The sequence below is a fragment of the Neoarius graeffei genome, chromosome 1 (genome assembly GCF_027579695.1).
Source record: "Neoarius graeffei isolate fNeoGra1 chromosome 1, fNeoGra1.pri, whole genome shotgun sequence".
Lineage (NCBI taxonomy): Eukaryota > Metazoa > Chordata > Actinopteri > Siluriformes > Ariidae > Neoarius > Neoarius graeffei.
The window spans coordinates 89,686,355-89,706,606 of NC_083569.1; the positions used below are offsets into that span (position 1 = coordinate 89,686,355).

General features: G+C 46.5%; 1 long non-coding RNA gene across 1 annotated transcript in view; it reads right to left on the bottom strand.

The window, feature by feature from the left end:
• Window positions 1–1,858: 1,858 nt before the first annotated feature.
• Window positions 1,859–20,252, bottom strand: part of LOC132889242 (uncharacterized) — a 35,215-nt gene continuing 16,821 nt past the window's right edge. Inside the window, exon 3 of the long non-coding RNA XR_009655029.1 lies at window positions 1,859–1,932. This is a non-coding gene — a long non-coding RNA (uncharacterized LOC132889242). The remainder of the gene's footprint in view (window positions 1,933–20,252) is intronic.

Here is a 20,252-nt window from a genome sequence, read left to right on the forward strand (position 1 = left end):
TGTAATCGATGCAGGGGCGCAGGGATCCATCCTTCTTTCCCACGAAGAAGAACCCAGCGCCAGCGGGAGAAGAGGATGGATGGATGAGGCTGGCAGCCAGAGAGTCACTGATGTAGGCCTCCATTGCCTTCCTTTCCGGGGCGGACAGAGAGTAGAGATGGCCCTTGGGTGGTGCAGTGCCTGGGAGGAGATCAATGGCGCAGTCGTTGGGCCGGTGAGGAGGCAAGGAAGTGGCCTTGGCTTTGCTGAATACCTCCCGAAGGCTGTGATAACACACTGGGACATTAGTGAGGTCGGGGGCAGAGCTGGCAGGTGGAGTATGAGGGGTTAGAGTGGAGGCTCGTAAGCAGGTCCGGTGGCAGTCCTTGCCCCATTCTCTTATCACTCCAGTGGCCCAGTCGAGGTGAGGACTGTGCTGGCAGAGCCATGGATAGCCCAGAATGAGAGGTTGGCCGGGGGAACGGAGCAGGTGAAACTGGATGGTTTCGTGGTGGTTGCCTGACAGAGTCATTGGGACAGGGGCAGTGAGGCGGGTGACGGTGCCAAGGAGATGGCCATCCAGCGCCCTGGCTGGAATGGGAGAGGATAAGCGATGGCTTTGCAGACCCAACTGGCGCGCAAGCTCGGTGTCCATGATGTTAGCCTCGGCGCCAGAGTCAACCAGGGCGGCCAGGGTGTGGGTGGAATCCGACAGACGAAGGCAAACTTGGAGCATAGGTTTCTGGCTGGTGGAGGATTGGATGATCATTGAGCTCAGCCGGGCCCCTCCTATGTCCGGTGAGCTCGGGCTTCTCCATGCGCTGATGACTGACTGAGTCTGGCGGGCCCTCTCTCGTCGACGGGTCTGGACCTGGTGGTCAATGCGGACGGCCAGGGTGATGGCCTCATCGAGTGTCGACGGTTGTTTGTACGAGACCAATTCGTCCTTCATGTAGTCGGCCAGGCTGTGCAGAAAGGTGTCCACCAGCGCCTGCATGTTCCACTTGCTGCGCCGGGCCAAGGTCAGGAAATCGATCGAGTAGTCAGCCACTGTTCGTCTGCCTTGGCGAATACTCATCAGTCCTCTGGATGCCTCTACCGAAGACGAGCTCAGGTCAAAGACCTTAATCATCTCCGCTGCAAACAGGGAGAAGGAGGCACATGCCAGTGTCTGGCATTCATACTCAGCAGTCCCCCACAGGCGGGCGCGGCCAGTCAGACGAGTGATGATGAAGGCTACCTTCGCTGCCTCCGATGCAAAGGTTCTGGGCTGCAGGTCAAACAGCAACCAGCAGCTGGTCAGGAAAGCACGGACTTGGGAGGGGTCACTGTCAAAACGCTCCAGACTGCCGACCTTGGGTTCCAGGGCATCGAGTGCAGCAGGAGCACCTCCCGGAGCTGGCCAGTCAGCGGCGGGTATGACAGGGGCTGATGCAACGAGGGGTGGCGATGATTGACTCGGAGGAGCAGGGGGTGCTAGGGCGGTGAGCAGCTGGAGTGCTTGGTCCAGTCGTTGTTGCTGGAGCTGTTGCTGCTGCCCAAGCTGGATCAGGGCTGCAACGTCAACAGACATCTGACTGACATCTCCTTCGGTGTGCTGCAGCCGGTCTAGGGCAGAGGGTTCAGGCGCTGACTCCATGTCTTGGTCAGATCGTTCTGTCAAGGACCAGACAGGAGAGGAGATCAAATGCACTCAAACCACAGTTTAATAATAACAGGGAAAAAGGGAGTTGGGAGAATGTGTGTGAAGTTCAGTGGCAGGAGGACTGAGAGGCAGGGATGGCTGGTGGGAGTGTGGTGGTGACATCTGAGGTCTCCCATCCAAGTACTGACCAGGCCCAACCCTGCTTAGCAGCTGAGATCTGATGGGATCAGGTGTTGTCAGAGAGGTGAGGCTGTAGGCTGACAGCACTTGGGTTTCAGGCAGTCTCCCAGCAGTAGTCCCTCAGCAGGCTGGAACACAGAGTCACAGATCAGATAGCAAGATAGGGGACAGATATGCAGGCTCAGGTTACCAGGGCTGAAGAGCAGACAGAGTCAGACGGGACAGAATATCGTCAGGAGTCAGAGTAGTAGGAACACAGAGCTGGTTATAACGCTGGAAGTTGCAGACGATCGGACACTGAGGCTTGGGAGAACTGCAGCTTAAATACACACGGGGGGAAGCAGGTGATCAGCAACAGCCAATGACAGTCACTGAAAGTTAATAAGAGGAAGTGAGAGCAGGTGTGGCTGGTAATGCTGAGTGGAGATGTTACCTGAAGAGAGAAGCCCACAGGTAGGACCATGACAATTTGATTTACACAACATGTCTCCCACTTTAAAGGTGAAAATTGCTGTTTTATTATGACACAAACAATAATTAAGATGAAAAAAAAAAACAGAAATCTGGAGTATGCATAGGTATTCACCCCCCCAAGTCAATACTTTGTAGAGCCACCTTTTGCTGCAATTACAGCTACAAGTCTCTTGAGGTATGTCTCTATTAGCTTAGCACATCTAGCCACTGGGATTTTTGCCCATTCTTCAAGGCAAAACTGCTCCAACTCCTTCAAGTTAGATGGGCTTTGTTGGTGTACAGCAATTTTCAAGTTATGCCACGGATACTCAGTTGGATTGAGGTCTGGGCTTTGACTCGGCCATTCCAAGACATTGAAATGTTTCCTTTTAAGCCAAGGGTACTTGTCCTGCTGGCACGTGAACCTTCATCCCAGTCTCAAACCTCTGGCCAACTCAAACAGGTTATCCTCCAGAATTGCCCTGTATTTAGTGCCATCCATCTTTCCTTCAGTCCTGATCATCTTTTCTGTCCCTGCAGATGAAAAACATCCCCACAGCATGATGTTGCCACCACCATGCTTCACTGTAGGATTGGTGTTCTCAGGGTGCTGGGTTTGCGCCACACATGCCATTTCCCATGTTGGCTAAAAAGATCAGTTTTAGTCTCATTTGACCAGAGAATATTCTTCCATGTGTTTGAGGAGTCTGCCACATGCTGTTGAGCAAACTCCAAACATTTTTTCTTAAGCAATTACTTTTTTCTGGCTACTCTTCCATAAAGCCCCACTCTGTGGAGTGTATGGCTTAAAGTGGTCCTATGGACAGATACTCCCATCTCCACTGTGGATCTTTGTAGCTCCTTCAGTGTTATCTTTGGTGTCTTTGTTGCATCTCTGATTAATGCCCTCCTTGCCCGGTCTGTGAGTTTTGGTGGGCGGGGCCTTCTCTTGTCAGGTTTTTATTGGTGCCATATTCTTTCCATTTTGCTATAATGGATTTAATGGTGCTCCCTGGGATAGTCAAAGTTCGGGATATTTTTTATGACCCAACCCTGATCTATACTTCTCCACAAGTTTCTCTTTGACATGTTTGGAGGCTCCTTGGTTTTCATGGTGCTTGCTTAATAGCATTGCAGAGTCAGGGTTGTTCCAGAACAGGTTGATTTATACAGACGTCATGTGGACACTTTGATTGCACACAGGTGGATCTTACTCAGCTAATTAGGTGACTTATGAAGTGAATTGGTTGGACTGGCTCTTATTTAGGGGTTTCATACGAAAAGGGGTGAATACCTATGCACACTCCAGATTTCTGGGTGGTTTTTTTTCATCTTAATTATTGTTTGAGTCACAATAAAACAACAATTTGCACTTTTAAAGTGGTAGGCATGTTGTGTAAATCATATGGTGCTAAACCTCCCCCCCCCCCAAATAAATAAATAAATAAATAAATAAATAAATTAAAAAAATCAATTTTAATTTCAGCTTGTAATGCAACAAAACAAGACAAACACCAATGGGGAATGAATACTTTTATAAGACACTGGAGATATGACCTGCATAGCTGGGCAGTTCCGTTTTACTGCATTTATAGCGGGGCTCCAGACTGAAGAAACTATGGAAACCATCGAGTTGGTTTTTCATGGACACACAGGGATCCCAGCCGTGTCTGTCCCCGGCCCTCACGATTCTGATTGGCTGTTTGATTTTGGCCGGAAGCAAAACTAGAAGGAACTTGAAGCGCGAGCACACCTACATAACTTCTTTTTGTCTGCAGATAGTTTCATATTTATCGGGTTTTTCCACCGAGAGCAACTCAAACAGCACAGCAACATCATCACTTTACACACTTTAATACAAAGAGGCCAGAACAAGTTCACCAAGGAGAGAAAGATGAAGTGAAACCCGGGAAGAGAAAGAGAGTTTTGCCAGAGGAAGAAAAGGAAAGAAGCGGTGAAAGAGCGAGAGAAAGGAGAAGAAATCTTACACAAGAAAAGCCACAAGCTGAAAGAGAAAGAAAACGGGTAAAAAATAAATGAATAGAAATGATGAGTTGTAGGAATTTAATTCTAAATAGTGATGTTGATTTTGAAATCACTGCGAAATCCTTCGGGATCTGACAAGTTGACCTGAATCCACTCAGTGTTTTCATGAATCACTGTGTGGATCCACTCAGTGTTTCTTTTGTTTTCAAAACATTTTGCTATACATCCCTAAAGCACACTGGAGTTTATAGTAATAAAAAGAATAATATTGAACATGTGAATTTGGAGAAATTTATCTTCTCGTGATAAAATTGAAATTGAAACACATCAAAGTGCATCATCTGCTGCATGTTTGTTTTCATTTGAATGGAAGCTCCGCTATTTGGTAGGACCTCATTTTATATTGTATTTAACCGACCCCTGGCTGGTGTGTATTCCCTGTGCCTCTTTTGGCCCTTAAATAATCTTCAGTGTTTGAAGAAGCGTGCTCAAAAAATAAATGAATAAATAAATCCCCAGTTTAGTCTGCGCCATTGTTTGGTTCACGCAGAGATGATTACATCACCACTCCAGGCCGATTAAGATGCATTGTGATTGGTCAAAAGTTTGGCGCTCATGTGGTCATTATGTGTCGTCGATTTTTACTGGTCACAAGCACGTGCTCATTGTTTTTTTTTTACAACTTTATTCATCACACACTTATGAAATTTCCTCTCTGCATTTAACCCATCTAAAGCAGTGAACACACACATGCACACACAGTGCACACACATACCCAGAGCAGTGGGCAGCCATGAAAAAGGCAACACCCAAAGAGCACAGCGCCCTCTGTCACCAGCTTATTGAAATCAGCTGTCATTCATTCACAACTCATCAGCCACACTACTTAAGTCTCTCCCTCACACACCTTCAGTGTGAAGAATTGTTCTGTTTTCCAGTCCATAACAAGCCTTTCTAGTTCTGCCTGACTGTAGTATTTCTGACCCTCGCTATCCCTCTCTGTTTACGTCACTCGTCTCTTCTGTATTGCTCTGTCTGCTGATCAACCGACCATTGCCTGCCTTTTGTTCATGCTTCTCATTTTGCGATTTGGCTTCATTTCAAGCTTGCTCACAGCCTTCCCCTGCACATACATCCGTAAGTGCCTGCACTCTGACAGGATACTTCGCCTACCATGGATGCAGCAGAGGAGGCAAAGCAAACTGCAACTGAATGCTCAGGGACGTCTTTTAGGAGAACATCAACAGATGCTTGCAGACCTCAACACCCGGATGGCGCTGCTTGCAGCTGTGATGTCGCAGGCCCTCCTAATACGTCCTGAAGCTTCTCCTAGTCCTGCACTACAGCTCCCCATTCCAAAGAAATATGCCAGGAATGCTCTTGCTCATAAGGGATTCTTACTTCAGTGCTCCATGTACTTCTCTACCATGCCTAACATCTCTATTGAATACAAAATCACTAAATTTCTTTCATTTCTCACTGGCAAAGCACTACAGTGGTTGCGCACCGCATGAAAGAATGGAGGTGAGCACACGACTTCATATGAATGTTTCCTCAAGTTGTTTAAAAGAGTGTTTGATCACAAACCTGAGGGAATTGAAGTTGGCAAGAGTCTGCTCACCATCTTGCAGGGTTCAAGAGGAGTTGCTGAATATGCCCTAGACATCGGAACTCTAGCAGCAGCCAGTGGATGGAATGACCTGGCTCTAAAAGTGGTGTTTTGCCAAGGTCTTTGTCTGGAAATTCTCAGTGAACTGGCGTGTAGAGATGAGCAACTAACACTGGACTCCGTCATTGACCTAGCAATATGGGTGGATCATTTATTGACCAACTGGCCCTTGCTCAAGGAGAATTCCAAACCAGTCCAGCCCACTGAGCATGCCACACCTATGGAGGTTTCTCACACCTGTCTGAAACGTTCTGAACATGAAAGGAGGAGGAAAGAGGGTCTCTGCTTCTACTGGGGGAGTTCAGAGCATCATATCAACCAGTGTCCCATCCGTCCATCTTGCACCAGCCCAGTTGAAAGCCCAGCTCATGCGGTGAGTCCAGTGAGAAGATTTAATGCACAGTCATTTAAAGTACCTGTGTTATTAAAATTGGTATCCTCCACACACGTTCTGTCTGCTTTTGTCGACTCAGGGGCAGAGGGGAATTTCATCAACAACACAATTGTCCAGAAGTCCACTCAGCATCAGGACCATCAATGGAGGACCAATAGGTGATGGTCTCATCACCACTCCCATTCACATTCAGATGGGAGCACTCCACTCTGACTCATTTCCCTCTATGTGACCACCACTGTCAATCATGACATCATTCTTGATTACCCCTGGTTATAGCTTCATGATCCACTAATCTCATGGCAGAACAAGGAAATTCTCCAGTGGTCACCCACCTATCTTCAGAACTGTCTTTCACGTCCCCAACTCAGTCTCTCCTCCACCTCAGTTAAGACTCCACAGCCTGATTCCATCGAGAATGTTCCCAAGTGTTACCTGGATCTGGGGGAGGTCTTTAGCAAGGGGAAAGCCTGCGGGCTACCACCACATCGGCCTTATGATTGTGCCATCAATCTTTTACTAGGCACATCACCTCCATGTGGTTTTAAGACCAATGGACTGTTTTAACTACTGCATTGATATTGCCAAATATTGTATTTAACTTTATTGTATTGTCATTGGTTGATTATGGGGATGTGTACATGGGTGTGGGTATTTAAGATTTATCGTAACACTGATGTATTTGAGCACACTGAGGAAGGCACATGCCAAAACATGTCTGTGCAAATAAATATCTGTATGCATAGTGTGGCCTCTTTCCCTTTCTTTTGAACTGACTATATGTTAGGCCAGCACTCTCCGAATTAATAAAAACATATTGAGTGAAGCCTGTTCCTACTTTTATGCACTTTGGTGACTAACTGAGCAGAGCTCCTCCAATCATGTCTTACGAGGAAGCGGAGCACCTCAGACATGAGAGCCAGCACTTCTGCCTACACTGAGCAGGATTCTGGAAATGCCGACTGATACTTGGGAGATGCAGTATGATCTGCTGGAAAATCTTCGCAAGAAAGAGACAAGAATGCTGCTACACGGAAGCGTACTCTCCCAGTATTGGCAGAATAAACGCATACCGAGAGGATTATGCATCATGAAGGAACCCACATTGGTCCAAGATGACCCTGAGTTTCACAAGAGGTAGTGTGATATACTCAACAAGTGTTCCCTTGACCTGATGTTGCTGGTTATTGACAACCAAAATAAGAGACTGGCCATGATTCGACAAGAGATTGCCGACCTTGAGGCACAATTTAAGAGTAAATTCTCCTCATTGCAGCTTAAAGAGCTGTTGGAGAAGTGTGATGTGCAGATAAATACATACAAGATTGAGATGCAGTACAAGAAAATGGACAAGTACCAGATAAAAACGATGGATTATTGAAATAATGTGTACCCTTGGCTTCGAGAAACACAAGGCTTTGCTGGTAGGTTGAGACAAAGGCAGCGGAAAGCTGTAAGCAGTGCCTTGTCTGGAGACCTGAGCACTGACACTGATTCATTCATGAATGCTCGTTTTTTTACGATCCAATCATGTACCTTCTCCAAAGCCTGCCCTAGCAGCACAATGTGGAACCGCAAGACGCGGAGGGGAAAAAGCGCAAGAGGCCAGAGATAAACGACCGATCCAGCATCATCAATATCTCATCTAAACAGTTAAGTGAAGATCAGCTTTCTGTATTGTCTAAAGGCCTCTCTTTTGTCCCTGTTAAAGGGAATGACCCCTTCATTACAAAAATAGAAATGTTCAGGGTTTTTTAATCTATTCGCCTTAAGGCATTTTATTCAAAAGGCACTGAAAGACGATATATCCAACAAGAGACTGATCCACAACATTAATAATTCTTCAGTAGAGACATTCTGCCAGTTGGTGGAGCAAGACACTTTTACCTGTCTGAAGAGTGGGGATTATGCAATTAGACCCAACCTTTCAACCTCTGAAAAGGAGGCTTTGAATGCATGAATGTTTGACAGTGATATTGTGATAAAACCTGTGGACATGGGGGGTTCAATTGTTATACAAGACAAGTCTGTTTATGTACAAGAAATGGAGACAACTTGGTGACAAAAGCACTTACTGTATATGCGTCTACATCCTGATCCTACTATGAAATTTAGTGATGAGACAAAATCTATATTAAAAAGAGCATTATCTGATTCAATTATTGATGACAAGTAGTATAGATACTTATTGCAAACCAACCCCTTAAGACCAGTAATTTATACTCTTCCAAAAATCCATAAGAGGATGGATAATCCACTCGGTCGTCCAATTGTGTCTGGTAATGAATCTGTGACTGAAACTCTTTCTCAATTTGTCAACCATCACATTAAGTAATTGGTGTATAATTTGCTCTCCTTTCTGAAAGATACAATGTATTTTCTGAATAAATTGTTGCACATTGGAGAAGTGAATGCATCGGATATGTTATGTACTATGGACGTGACTAGTTTGTACACCAATATCCCGCACACTGTGGGCTTAGCGGCCTTAGAACATTACCTACGGATAAACTCAGTGCCACACATTGAGTTTCTGATGTCATTAGCCCATCAGGTTTTAACAAAGAATTATTTCATGTTTCAGAATAAATTTTTCCTGCAGACCCAGGGTACCACAATGGGGTCGCCTATGGCACAGAATTATGTCAACGTTTTTATGGGTAAATTTGAGCATGGTTTTATTTACTCTAATAATCCTTTCAAGCAACATCTAAAGTTGTGGTATAGGTACATTGATGATATATTTTTTATACGGCTAGGTTCAAAGGAAGAACTGGTCGCTTTCAGTAATTATGTGAATACCCGATTGCCTTCTATTAAATTCACATTGAATTGTGATGACAAGGTTATGCCATACTTGGATGTTCTAATGAAAAAGTTGGATAACTCATTGCACACAGAGATCTATAGGAAAGAAACCGATTGTAATGCTTATTTAGATTATCAAAGCTTGCATCCACCGTCACTTAAATACAGCTTGCCTTATAGCCAGCTTTTAAGGGTACATCGTATCTGCAATAGTGAAGAAGTGTTTCAGAGGCAAGCAGGAGAGTTATGCCAAAGATTTCTTGATAGGGGGTACGCCCCAACGTTATTGCAGGGTTGCCTGGAGCGGGTGCATGCTATTCAACACTCTGATTTAATGACTGATATCACACACACACACACACACACACACACACACACACACACACACACACACACACACACACACACAACTAACACTCCAGTCACCTTCATGCCCACCTATGGGCAGACATCAAATACACTAAAAAATATTGTCCATCGCCATTGGCACATTTTAAGTAGTGATCCAAACATTGGCCATGCTTTTCAAGATCTCCCATGCGCTTGCTATAAAAGAGCACCCAACTTGAGAGATCAATTGGTACGGTCATATCTTCCTGCATTAACTCCTTTATCATTTCCCTTTAAGATTCCATACGGTAATTTTTAGTGTATTAATTGTGTAGTATGTAACAACATGCTCACAGAAAAATTCTTTACACATCCGAAAACAGATAGAACATATAAAGTAAAAGGCAGAATCGCTTGTTTATCTATGTTTGTTGTGTATTTATTGACATGCTCTTGTGGGCTATTTTATGTGGGCAAAACAAAACAGCAACTAGAAACCAGAATTTGTGAACATAAATGTGCAATCAGAAAAAAATGATGAAAAGTCATCAGTTGCAAGACACTTTAATGTTGCAGACCATGACACCAATGCACTCAGGTTCATGGGCTTGGAAATGGTCAGTCAGTCTCCAAGAGGTGGAGACCGTGAGAATCGCCTCCTATAAAGGGTGGCTTGGTATATTTTTAACCTGAATACTTACATTCTTCATGGAATGAATGAAGATTTGTCTTTGACCTGTTTCTTGTAAAAATGTGAATTGATGCTTGTGCTGACATATTTCCATATTTTCATCTGTATTTCTATTTATTTATTTATTTATTTATTTATTTTTACAAGAGGTTTTAAGACCAATGGACTGTTTTAACTACTGCACTGATATTGCCAATTACTGTATTTAACTTTATTGTATTGTCATTATTTGATTATGGGGGTGTGTACATGAGTGTGGGTATTTAAGATTTGGAGTAACATTGATGCATTTGAGCACACTGAGGAAGGCACATACCGAAACATGTCTGTGCAAATAAATATCTATATGCATAGTGCGGGTGGCATGGTGGTGTAGCGGTTAGTGCTGTCACCTCACAATAAGAAGGTCCAGGTTCGAGCCCCATGGCCGGCGAGGGCCTTTCTGTGCAGAGTTTGCATGTTCTCCCTGTGTCCGCGTGGGTTTCCTCTGGGTGCTCCGGTTTCCCCCACAGTCCAAAGACATGCAGGTTAGGTTTACTGGTGACTCTAAATTGACTGTAGGTGTGAGTGTGAATGGTTGTCTGTGTCTATGTGTCAGCCCTGTGATGACCTGGCAACTTGTCCAGGGTGTACCCCGCCTTTCACCCGTAGTCAGCTGGGATAGGCTCCAGCTTGCCTGCGACCCTGTAGAACAGGATAAAGCAGCTAGAGATGATGAGATGAGATGAGATGAGATGCATAGTGTGGCCTCTTTCACCAGCATCAGCGGGTTTCTTCTTTGTGGAGAAATGAGGTGGTGGCCTCTGACCCTGCCTAGACTATAGAGGACTTTACCAAGTCTCTGTCAAATATCCATATCCTCTTCCTCTTGTTCCTTCTGCCCTAGAACAATTTCGATCTGCTAAGATCTTCTCCAAGCTCGACCTATGCAGTGCCTACAACCTAACCAGAATCAAGAAGGGCGATGAATGGAAGACTGCCTTCAGCATGACTGCCGGCCATTTTGAGAACAGGGTAATGCCCTATGGCCTTTCTTCAGCTCCAAGCATGTTCCAGTGCTTTATTAACGACATGCTATGGGACATGCTAGGCAAGTTTGTGATCGCATATATCGATGAGATCCTGATTTACTCTCCCGACGAGAAAAGTCATCTGGAACATCAGAGCCATCCTCCAATGTCTACTAGTCAATCACCTCTATATGAAAGCAGAGAAGTGTGAATTTCATCAGAATCAAATCTCCTTTTTGAGCTATGTCATCAGTGCAGAAGGAGTCAGCATGGATTCCTCCAAGGTATCTGCAGTCACAGAGGCCATCCACATCGGATCTGCTTTAATATCAACAGATCTTCGTTTAAGGGTACGTGAATCTTTTCATCATGGCACACCTTCTGCCTGTTCAGTGTGCTGAGTGCAGGATGTTTAGTCATTCTTCCTCCGTCGCTAGTGATAGCTTTATTAGCTTTATTTGTGATAAGTGCAGATGAGTTAGCTCTCTGACGGAGAAGATTACAGTGCTTGAAGCGCGTGTCCAGGCTTTAGAGCAGGTTAGTGAGCGTGAGAACAGTGTAGTTTCTGTAGGGGAAAGTCTGGATGCCCTAGGTGGAGTTAGTAATCCCCCAACTCCGGCATTAGAGCCCTTACAGCGGGGCGAATGGGTGACGGCTCGGCGGCATAAGCGTAGAGCCAAAGCTACCGCTGAGGCTCGCCCACAGGAGCACCACTCCTCTCCGTGTCACGTGCTGAACAGGTTTGCTCTCCTTAGTGATGCACCCGCTGAGAAACCTGAAAGAGCTCTGGTTATAGGGGACTCTATCATACGGCATGTGAAATTAGCTCAGCCTTTAGGGGCACCAGCAGCTTTAGTCAGGTGTATACCGGGAGCCAGGGTGCCGGACATAGCAGGTAATCTTAGGGTCCTAGGCAAGCACAGGTTCTCAAAGATAGTTATCCATGCAGGAGCTAATGATATACACCTTCGTCAGTCTGAGGTTACTAAGAGTAACTTTGTAGAGGTGTTTAAATCAGCAAAGGTGATGTCCGATGCTGTAGTATGCTCTGGCCCCATCCCAATGTGGCGTGGCGATGTAGCTTACAGCAGGTTATGGTCGCTGAACTGCTGGCTTTCCAGGTGGTGCTCTGAAAACAGTGTGGGCTTTATAGATAATTGGGCTAATTTTGAGGGCACTGCTAGCCTGTTAGGGCGGGACGGTATCCATCCCACTCGGGAAGGTGCTGCTCTCATTTCCTGCAGCATAGGTCATAGTCTCAGAACAGGCCTAGTTAATTTCTGACAATCCAGAGCCAAGGCCAGGGAGCAGGCGAACAGGCTAAACCGACTGTCTGCTAACTGCACAGAGTAGTCACTCAGGGTCCACTACATCGAGACTGTGTCTGTTCCCCGAGCTCAACAAAAAGGTAGAAATTTTCAGAGAGTTTGTTCCAGTAATCTAATCAATATAAAATTAGATCATACTGACTGTACAGCTGCTGCCAGCACCTTTGATCTAAAGGTGGGGCTATTAAATATTAGATCTCTTACATCTAAAGCGCTAATGGTTAATGAACTCATTACTGATCAGGAGTTTAATGTACTTTGTTTAACTGAAACATGGATTAAGCCAAATGAATATATAGCATTAAATGAAGAGAGTCCTCCTGGATACAGTTATATACACCAGCCTCGTCTAACTGGCAGAGGAGGAGGCGTTGCGGTTATTCAAACGATTATCTAGGTGTAACACAAAAACCTGGTTATAAATTTAATACATTTGAAGTTCTTCATACTCATATAATGTATGTAGCCTCGAAAAATAAGTCTACCCAGTTAATTCCATTGCTTATTATTTACAGGCCCCCGGGGCCATATTCTGAGTTTCTTTCTGAATTTGCAGATTTTATCTCAGATCTGGTTATTTCCTTAGACAAAGCTTTAGTTGTCGGAGATTTTAATATTCACTTCAATAACCCAGAAGACCCTTTAAAAACAGCGTTTGTGTCCATCTTAGATTCAGTCGGGATTAAGCAGAATGTCATAGGACCGACCCATAATGGTGGTCACACCCTTGATCTAATACTAACATTCAGATTAAACGTAGACAATATAGTCATACTTCCACAGTCTGAAGTTATCTCAGATCATTATCTCATCTCATTCAAACTATGTCTGAGTAATAATATATGCACCTCACCACGCTACTGTATTAAACGTACTTTCACGTCAACTACTGCACAGAGCTTTATAAATGATCTCCCAGAGTTGTCAACTTTGATTGGGTCACTATCAGCCCCTGCAGAACTTGATCAGGCAACTGAATGCTTAGAGTCAACATTCCGCCATACTTTAGATAATGTAGCTCCTCTAAAAAGGAAAATGGTCAGAGACAAAAAATTAGCACCCTGGTATAATGATGACACTTGCACATTAAACAGACCACTCAAAAATTGGAACGTAAATGGCATCAAACAAAATTGGTAGTGTTCAAATTAGCTTGGAAGGAGAGCTTCCTGAAGTATAGAAAAGCTCTTAGTGCTGCGAGATCAACATATTTCTCCTCCCTAATAGAAGATAACAAAAATAATCCTAGATTCCTATTTAATACTGTAGCAAAATTAACCAGGAATAAGTCCACTATCGACACATGCACACCTGCAGTATGTAGTAGCAACGACGTCATGAATTTTTCTCGTCTTGTCTCGTCTTCTTCCGCTTATCCGGGACCGGGTTGCGGAGGCAGCAGTCTAAGCATGGAAGCCCAAACTTCCCTTTCCCCAGACACCTCAGCCAGCTCCTCGGGAAGAACACTGAGGCGTTCCCAGGCCAGCCGAGAGACATAGTCCCTCCAGCGTGTCCTGGGTCTTCCCCGGGGCCTCCTCCCGGGGGGACATGCCTGGAACACCTCCCCAGGGAGGCGTCCAGGAGGCATCCGAAAAAGATGCCCGAGCCACCTCAGCTGGTTCCTCTCGATGTGGAGGAGCAGCGGCTCTACTCCGAGCTCCTCCCGAGTGACTGTGCTTCTCACCCTATCTCTAAGGGAGCGCCCAGCCACCCTGCGAAGGAAACTCATTTCAGCCGCTTGTATCCGCGATCTTGTTCTTTCAGTCATTACCCAAAGCTCATGACCATAGGTGAGAGTCGGAATGTAGATCGAGCGGTAAATTGAGAGCTTTGCCTTTTGGCTCAGCTCCTTCTTCACCACGACGGACCGGTAAAGCGACCACATCACTGCGGAGGCTGCACCGATCCGCCTGTTGATCTCACGCACCATCCTTCCCTCACTCGTGAACAAGATCCCGAGATACTTAAACTCCTCCACTTGAGGCAGGACTTCTCCACCAACCTGGAGAGTGCAAGCCACCCTTTTCCGGTCGAGAACCATAGCCTCGGACTTGGAGGTGCTGATTCTCATCCCAGCCGCTTCACACTCGACTGCAAACCGCCCCAGTGCATGCTGAAGGTCCTGGTTTGAAGAAGCCAACAGGACAATATCATCCGCAAAAAGCAGAGATGAAATCCTGTGGTCCCCAAACAGGATTCCTTCCGGCCCCTGGCTGCACCTAGAAATTCTGTCCATAAAAATTATGAACAGAACCGGTGACAAAGGGCAGCCCTGCCGGAGTCCAACATGCACTGGGAACAGGTCTGACTTACTGCCGGCAATGCGAAAACAGACTCCTGCTCCGTTCGTACAGGGACCGGACAGCCCTTAGCAAAGAGCCCCGAACCCCATACTCCCGAATCACCCCCCACAGAATACCACGGGGGACACGGTCGAATGCCTTCTCCAGATCCACAAAGCACATGTGGACTGGTTGGGCAAACTCCCATAAACCCTCGAGCACCCTATGAAGGGTATAGAGCTGGTCCAGTGTTCCGCGACCAGGACGAAAACCACATTGTTCCTCCTGGATCCGAGGTTCGACTATTGGTCGAATTCTCCTCTCCAGTACCCTGGAGTAAACTTTCCCTGGGAGGCTGAGAAGTGTGATTCCCCTATAATTGGAGCACACTCTCCGGTCCCCTTTCTTAAAAAGAGGGACCACCACCCCAGTCTGCCACTCCAGAGGCACTGTCCCCAACCGCCACTCGATGTTGCAGAGGCGTGTCAACCAAGACAGCCCCACAACATCCAGAGACTTGATGTACTCAGGGCGGATCTCATCCACCCCCGGTGCCTTGCCACCGAGGAGCTTGCAAACCACCTCAGTGACTTCGGCTTGGGTAATGGACGAGTCCACCTCTGAGTCATCAGCCTCAGTCTCCTCAGTGGAAGACATGATGGTGGGATTGAGGAGATCCTCAAAGTATTCCTTCCACCGCCCGACAATGTCCCCAGTCGAGGTCAACAGCTCCCCACCCGCACTGTAAACAGTGTTGGCAGAGTGCTGCTTCCCCCTCCTGAGGCGCCGGACGGTTTGCCAGAATTTCTTCGAGGCCGACTGATAGTCCTTCTCCATGGCCTCCCCGAACTCCTCCCAGTTCTGAGTTTTTGCCTCCGCAACTGCCCGAGCTGCAGCACGCCTGGCCTGCCGATACCCGTCGGCTGCCTCAGGAGTCCCGGAGGTCAACATGGCCCGATAGGACTCCTTCTTCAGCTTGACGGCATCCCTTACTTCTGGTGTCCACCACTGGGTTCGGGGATTGCCGCCACGACAGGCACCGGAGACCTTGCGGCCACAGCTCCGAACAGCTGCGTCCACAATGGAGGTAGAGAACATGGTCCACTCAGACTCAATGTCCCCCGCCTCCCTCGGAAGCTGGGAAAAGCTCTCCCGGAGGTGGGAGTTAAAGACCTCCCCAACAGAGTGCTCGGCCAGACGTTCCCAGCAGACCCTCACCATACGTTTGGGCCTGCCAGGTCTGTCCAGCTTCCTCCTCCGCCAGCGGATCCAACTCACCACCAGGTGGTGATCAGTTGACAGCTCAGCTCCTCTCTTCACCCGAGTGTCCAAGACATAGGGCCGGAGATCAGATGAAACGACTACAAAGTCGATCATCGACCTCCGACCTAAGGTGTCCTGGTGCCACATGCACTTATGGACACCCCTATGCTCGAACATGTTGTTCGTTATGGACAAACCGTGACTAGCACAGAAGTCCAATAACAAAACACCACTCGGGTTCAGATCGGGGAGGCCGTTCCTCCCAACCACGCCCCTCCAGGTATCACTGTCGTCGCCCACGTGAGCATTGAAGTCCCCCAGTAGCACAATGGAGTCCCCAGTCTGAGCACCCCTCAGTACCTCTCCCAGGGACTGCAAGAAGGCCGGATACTCTATACTGCTATTTGGCCCGTAGGCACAAACAACAGTAAGAGCCCTCTCCCCAATCCGAAGGCGCAGAGAGGCGACCCTCTCGTTCACTGGGGTAAACTCCAACACATGGCGGCTGAGCTGGGGAGCTATAAGCAAGCCCACACCAGCCCGCCGCCGCTCACCATAGGCGACTCCAGAGAAGTGGAAAGTCCAGCCCCTCTCAAGGAGCTGGGTTCCAGAGCCCAAGCTGTGCGTGGAGGTGAGCCCGACTATCTCTAGCCCGTACCTCTCAACCTCCCGCACAAGCTCAGGCTCTTTCCCCCCCAGCGAAGTGACATTCCATGTCCCAACAGCCAGCCGCTGTGTCCGGGGATCAGGTCGTCGAGGCCCCTGCCTTCGACTGCCACCCAATCCACACTGCACCAAACCCCTACTGCTACCTCTGTGGGTGGTGAACCCACAGGAGGTCGGGCCCACGTCACCTCTTCGGGCTGAGCCCAGCCGGGCCCCATGGGCAAAGGCCCGGCCACCAAGCGCTCGCATACGAGCCCCAACCCCGGGCCTGGCTCCAGGGTGGGGCCCCGGCTGCATCGTACCGGGCGACGTCACGGTCCTGGATTTTTTCTCCATAGGGGGTTTTTGGTGAACTGCTCTTGGTCTGGCCTGTCACCTAGGACCTGTCTGCCTTGGGAAACCCTAACAGGGGCATAATGCCCCCGACAACATAGCTCCTAGGATCATTCAAGCACACAAACCCCTCCACCACAATAAGGTGGCAGTTCTAGGAGGGGTTCATGAATTTTTTTAATGACAAAATTGAGAATATCCGACAAAAAATTAAAACTACTAATTTAAGGTCAGACAATGAAAGTGACCTTGTAGTAAACTATATAACTGTATCAGATCATCAGTTAGAATGTTTTACTCCCCTTAAAGAAACTGAATTACTTTCATTAATCTCTACATCAAAAGCCTCAACTTGCGTACTAGATCCCTTACCTACACATCTATTCAAACAGATAATGCCTGGAGTAATTGAACCGCTTCTAAAAATAATAAATTCTTCTCTTACGATTGGCTATGTACCCAAATCCTTTAAACTAGCAATTATCAAACCCCTGATTAAAAAACCTGACCTTGATCCCTGTCAGCTGTCCAATTATCGGCCAATATCAAACCTCCCCTTTATCTCCAAAATCCTTGAAAAAGCTGTGGCACAGCAGTTATGCTCATATTTACATAGGAATAACATCCATGAAATGTATCAGTCAGGATTTAGACCTCATCATAGCACAGAGACAGCACTGGTTAAAGTAGTAAATGACCTACTGTTGGTGTCTGATCAGGGCTGTGTCTCGCTACTTGTGTTGCTTGACCTTAGTGCAGCATTTGATACCATTGATCATTCCATTCTTCTGGATAGACTAGAAAATGTTGCGGGAGTTAAGGGAATGGTCCTCTCCTGGCTCAGGTCTTATCTAACTGATCGTTATCAGTATGTTGATATTAATGGTGATATTTCTAGACGTACCGAGGTAAAGTTTGGTGTTCCACAAGGTTCTGTCTTGGGTCCACTGCTTTTTTCTCTATATATGTTACCTCTGGATGATATTATTCATAAACATTGTATTAGTTTCCACTGTTATGCTGATGACACACAGTTGTATGTCTCTGCAAAACCTGATGAGAGACACCAGCTTAATAGAATTGAGGAATGTGTTAAGGACATTAGACACTGGATGCTTATTAATTTCCTTCTGCTTAACTCTGACAAGACTGAAGTACTTGTGCTAGGACCACATACAGCTAGAAGTAAGTTTTCTGATTACACAGTGACTCTGGATGGCCTTTCTGTTTCTTCACGTGCAACAGTAAAAGACCTCGGAGTGATTATTGACCCCAGTCTTTCATTCGAAACTCAACATCACCTGGATAGCTTTCTTTCATCTCAGAAATATTGCAAAGATAAGAAATTTAATGTCATTGTGTGACGCAGAAAAACTAGTCCATGCTTTCGTTACCTCCAGGTTGGATTATTGTAATGCCTTACTGTCTGGATGTTCCAATAAGTGCATAAATAAGCTCCAGTTAGTTCAAAATGCAGCAGCAAGAGTCCTTACTAGAACTAGAAAATATGACCACATCATGCCTGTCTTATCCACACTGCATTGGCTCCCAATCAAATTTCGTATTGACTATAAAATACTACTATCGACCTTTAAAGCACTAAATGGTCTTGCACCACAGTGCCTGAGTGAACTTCTGCTCCTCTATGACCCGCCACACCTACTTAGATCAAAAGGTGCAGGCTATCTGCTGGTACCTCGTATAGTGAAGGCTACATCAGGGGGCAGAGCCTTTTCTTACAAAGCCCCACAGTTATGGAACAGCCTTCCAAGTAATGTTCGGGAATCAGACACAGTCTCAGCATTTAAGTCTAGGCTGAAAACATATCTGTTTAGTCAAGCCTTTTGTTAATGGTGTTTATGAGGTAAAGGTGTAGATCTAGAGGGTCCTCAGACATAGAGTGTTTTGGTAAGCTGGGATGTATGGATGCTGTCAGTCCCCACTTGCTTGCTCACTCGAGTTTGTTGATGGTGTAGTGGCTGGCTGCTTTATGTCCTGGGGCTCCCTCATGCCTGTGTTACCTTCTGGCTCTCTCCTTTCAGTTATGCTGTCATAGTTAGTTGCCGGAGTCCCTGCTTGTACTCGGTGCAATATGTATACTGTTCCTACTTATTCAGGTGACATTGGGCATACCTAACAACCTGTGTTTTCTTTCCCTCCCCCTCCCACCCCAAATCTGTCCCTCTGAGTTACATGGAGTCAACAGGAAATCTTTTGGTGGAGAGGGTGGATACCTCGACTGGCTATCGTAGCCTGCAGGGAATTGGCCGTCAGACTTTCTGTCACATGTCCCAGACCCGGTGAAATGTAACTGAATTGTCTTGGCCAGCCCTAAGGGTCCCATCTGCATCTCATCATTGCTGAGGAGTGTGCTCCCATCACCCAATCAAGCACCCAGCCAGAGCAGGTCATGATATATTTTTTACCATATTAACATGCTATTGTTGTGTGTTATGCCTGATATAAAGACTCTCGTCTCTGTGAGCCTACCACACAGATTTAATACTTGTCATTTTTAGGGCATACCTAACAACATGTGTTTTCTTTCTCTCTCCCCCCCCCCCCCAATCTGTCCCTCTGAGTTACATGTTGGTCCTGGGATTGAGATGCTGGCCTCTTCTGCCCCTCGGACCTGCTTGGTCCATCCTGGTGCCCTGTGCCTGGTCGGAGTTTTATCGCACCGCTCCTTTGAAGGACGGCCCCATGAGGACAGTTGAGGGTTATACCTGGAGGATGCTCTGGACTCTTACAGTAATGCTTTTATGGCTGAGGACTACAGTTGTCTTGCTAACTTTAGGACTGCAGTTATCATGAACAGTTTTGCACTCAAGATTCCATCAATGAAGAGTTATAACATCAACGAAACTGTCCTCATGTTAAAACTGTTAATATTATAGTCAGGCTGTCTGTTGTTGCCCAAATGAGGATGGGTTCCCTTTTGAGCCTGGTTCCTCTCGAGGTTTCTTCCTCATGTCGTCTGAGGGAGTTTTTCCTTGCCACCGTCGCCACAGGCTTGCTCATTGGGGATAGATTAGGGATAAAATTAGCTCATGTTTTAAGTCGTTCAAATTCTGTAAAGCTGCTTTGCGACAATGTTTATTGTTAAAAGCACTATACAAATAAACTTGACATGACTTGACGTCCTGGCTAGTACCCACATCCATAAAGAAGCTTCAATGTTTCTTAGGCTTTGCCAACTTCTACCGTTGCTTTATTAGAGGCTTCAGTACAATTG